This window comes from Phoca vitulina, unplaced genomic scaffold (genome assembly GCF_004348235.1).
Source record: "Phoca vitulina isolate PV1807 unplaced genomic scaffold, GSC_HSeal_1.0 scaffold19, whole genome shotgun sequence".
NCBI classification, from domain to species: domain Eukaryota; kingdom Metazoa; phylum Chordata; class Mammalia; order Carnivora; family Phocidae; genus Phoca; species Phoca vitulina.
Window position 1 is genome coordinate 30,405,156 of NW_022589722.1, and position 4,200 is coordinate 30,409,355.

The 4,200-nt window shown below is 47.6% G+C and overlaps 1 pseudogene; it reads left to right on the forward strand.

Moving 5' to 3' along the window:
* Window positions 1-993: 993 nt before the first annotated feature.
* LOC116639918 lies at window positions 994-3,075 on the forward strand (annotated as a pseudogene).
* Window positions 3,076-4,200: the final 1,125 nt, after the last annotated feature.

Sequence of the window (4,200 nt, forward strand, 5' to 3'; positions counted from 1 at the left end):
TGGTTAATAAATGCTGTGTAACAGAAAGATCTGGCCAAGGCCCCAGTAAGGAAAGCAAAAATTTCATTATATCGGCTCCATCTCCTCTGCCCAAGGCTTCACAAAGCACATGATTTGATATGTGCTTTTGTCTAGAATTATTCACATGAATGTGGTTAAAACAAAGCCAGTCCACCTACCCGGTATAATACAGCCCTCAATTTCTCCTGGCCCTCCAACTTAATGTCCTCATTAAGAAAAAAGGCCACAGGATTCTTCTCCAACATGAGTTTAGTGTCATAGGTAGGGAGGCATTGGATAGCTGAGGCTCCTGCTGACACTGTACTTATAATAACAGCACAAAGTCCCGGCTGCTGAAACAGACTCTAAAATACGGTGGCTTACTTATTTCGTGGGCACCTAACAGTCCCAAGGTCCAGGATTGTGACCCAGCCCCTTTCTGGCTCACTGCAGTGCTGACCCCAAGCGCGTGGTCTTCCTCCTAGGGTAAAAGGTAGGTGGTGAGCACACTCACACTGCAGCTTTCAAGAAGGGCAAGGAGCCCCATTCCAGGGCCAGGGCTCATCTTCTATGTCAGGAGCAATCTAGAAGTTGTACTAGTGTCTGCACACGTCCCAGCATGTGGCCACCAGGTTGCACCAGCAACAAAGGAGATGGGAAGTGTCAACAAACCCCATGGCATGTTGATTCCTGCAGAGGATGAGGAGAACGGATTTTGGGGACCATGTGGCGCCCTTGGCAGCCTGGGCCTGTGCTTTGCTTTACAGGTAACAAGTGCTTTTGCACCTAATGCTTCATTCCATCCAGCGACAAGCCTTTGAGTAATAACATTTCTCTCATGTCATGTGTGAGAAAATGGGGCCATAGGGGTTACGGGGCTGGGCCAAGGCACAACCACAGAGTATTAAATGCCCAGTGAGAACGACCCCAGTGGTGATAAAACACTGGTAGAGTCAAAAAGAAAAACCTGTTCCATCTGTTCCGGCCACACTTATTAAGCAATTAATAAGAACCAAGGAACCGAGGAAACAGGAACAACAGGGCAGGTCTTTGCCCGCAGAGGCTTCATGGCAGGTGGGGAATTCAACAGGGATCGCGGGACAGTGTGGTCATAAGGCCTGCAGGACACGGTGACAGCCATGGACAGAGAATGGGCATTAAGACATAGAGAAGACAGTGATGATTCCTGGGGGGTGACGAAAAGGTAAATGCTTTTTCCTATGAGTGGGAAAAACAGTAAGTCTAAAAGTCTCTAGCAGAAGGTGGAGAAGCTGAGAACCTGCCCAGCATTCATGCATCCTCAACCAGGAAATGAGAGTTCACATCCCATAGGACAAGTCTGGGCCACAGGATGTGGAGCACCAGCAAGGAAGTGCTCCCTCTGTCCAGAGTTGTACTATCTGAGGTCCACTCTACACGCTGCTGGGAGGTACCAGGGGGTCGAGCCTGTGATGGTTAGTTTTACGTGTCAACTTGGAGGGTGTTTTGGATGAGATTAACATTAAAACAGTGAACTTTAAGTAAAGAAGAATGTCCTCCATAATGTGGGTGGGCCTCATCCAATCAGTTGAAGGTCCGCATAGAACAAAGACTGACCTCCTGGAGCAAGAAGGAATTCTCCAGCAGACTGTCTTTGGACTTCATCTGTACCATCAGCTCTCCCGAGTCTCAAGCCTGACAGCCCACACAGATTTTGGACTTCCTAGCTTCCATAATCATAAGCCAATTATTTAAAATCAATCTCTTCATTCTGCTTGCTTCTCTGGAGAACAACTGAGTAACACAGAGACCCAGTGATCAACTTGAGAGTGCACACTTGTTCTGGCTCTCCTCCTTTCCTGCTGCACTCTCCCCGTGTCTGGAATCACTCACTTTCAAAATAAACTATGAAGATATGTGCACACCCTTGTCTCTGGCTTGTGTTCTGGATGCTCCCCACCCAGTCCGCATATGTAATACTAAGGACAATCAATATACAAGGACACTGATGGCTCATGGGGGGTCGTGGCCTCGCTCCCGGGGTACAAGGGAAGAGTCCGGGCGCTTCCAGGCGTGTGTGCGTGTGTGTGCCCAGGGGGCCTGAAGTGCTCATGGGTGCAAGCTAGGTCTCTGCGGGGACAGAAGCAGGAGCCATGGGTGGGACTGCCAGCACCCGCGGGTCACCTTTGAGGCAGATGAGAAGGAGAACATCACCATGGTGAAGGGCATCCGGTTTTTGGAAAATGTGATTGATTGTATGAGGGACAGCTCCCCATCTGGTTCGAAGTCTCAGCAGTATTCTGGTGCTTCTGGTGCCTCAGTTTCTGACAAAGAAGTGAAAAGAAGAGTAGCTGAAGGGCTGGCATTGGAGCAAGTCAGGAAAGACCCTGAAATTCAGAAACGACTAAAGCCAAGGCAAAGAGCTGGACTGAGGGAGCGCTTGTGCCAATGAGCAGTTAACCAGAACTATTCCTCGACAGAGAGGGGATCAAGGGAAGAGGCATGAGCCAAGGCAAAGCACCCGCTAAGCAGCTGGAAGAGAAAGCTGGAGTGATAAAGAAGCAGGATGCATTCTACAGAGAGCAGCTCGGAATTCCACAAAGTCACCACTGAACAGTATCGGAAAGCTGCTGGGGAAGGGGAAGCAAGGTTGAACCAGTGTGAGTTTCATCCTGTCTGGGCTGATCTGCAGGCCCAGGTTCTCCAGTGTTACCGCCAGAACAGCCAGCAGACAGACACTCAGCGGCTCCGCATTGGCCAACCAGTATGTGCGCTGTGTCCATCAGGCCACACGGAGCATGCTTGAGAAGGGAGTGTCAAGTCAGCTTCTAGAACAAGCAAAACCCCTCAATGGTAATTCTGGAGGCAGAACATTTTTTTTCCCTAGGAAGAAAGGAACCCCTTTAAAGAGAAGACGATCAGAGAGAGGCACCAGAGAGCAGATCCAGCAGGGGTGTATCTCAGTTTGATGAGCTGCAGTTTGAAAAGCTGAGGCCTGGATCAGGTATCAGTCAGCAAGGACACACTGCTGTGTTAGTCAGCACTGTTTGTGATGATGGAAAGGGAGAGGTAGCCCTCTCTACCTTTTTAAGGTTGGGGGTGAACCCTCACTCCAGCAAAGCTGGGGCCGGGATGGGGGCTAAGGTAATTGGCGGGATTGGTGGGGGGGCACCAAACCTTGATCTCAGCCCAGCGGTGCTGGATGGAGTTGTCTAGGCTGTGGTGTGTTGGTTTTCTCTCTCTCTTTTCTCCTTGACTATCTAAGGAGCTACTTCATTTTAACTGATGCTGATCATGCAAGCAAGGAGACAAAAAGGAGAGAAAGTGTACGTCTTTTACTATAGTAGCGTTTATGATTACAAGTCGAATAAGGCATTTTTTATCAACATGAAGGCAGTCTTGGCTTGTACAACCTCTTCTCTACCATGAATACTGACATCTTTGCTTCACTCACTATCAAGAGTTTCCAACAGGGATAAGAAAAGAGAGACAGCCTTATGTGTTTTCTACTTCCAAGTATCAGGAGGCCCCGAACACTGGCCAGGATGCTAGAGCACAATAGAATAAACGCTACTGAACACCTCCTGCTTCCCTAATGGGATGGGCTTCTCTCCACTGAAGAACCACATTCTTTCACACCCCCACATTGCTTAGCATATGGGAAGTGCCTAAAAGCAGTTGCTGAGCTGGATCAGATATTTTAAAATTTGCCTGTGTGTTGTCATGATGTAGATAGAGTTTTATTGTTCAAATGATTTAGCATTTGGTGACTCCAAATACAAAGGATTTGGCTAAGAACTAGGCTCTGGTGCCACATGGGCCTGGATTCGAGCTCAGATCCTCTACTAACTAACTGGCTGTGGCACAGCATAGTCTCTATGATAACGTTTACAACTGGATTTTTCTGCTGAGAGACAATAAAGGTCCATCTAGAATTCCCTTTCCAGCTAAATGTCAATACAATGATGAAGAGAAGATGGTTTTATGTTCTTTTTTTCTTAAGAGACTAAAAAAATACCGCTATAAAGATTTTCACTGAAAGAAATACTACAGGATTTATTTCAGAAAGAAAACATTTGGAAGGGAGAAATGTAAGAAAAACTGTTGGGCAAAGTAATTGGTAACTATGTGGCAAATCTAAATCAGCACTATTTAAAAACAATAGCACACAGGGGTGCCTGGGTGGCTTGGTTGCTTGGGCACCAGACTCTTGATTTCAGC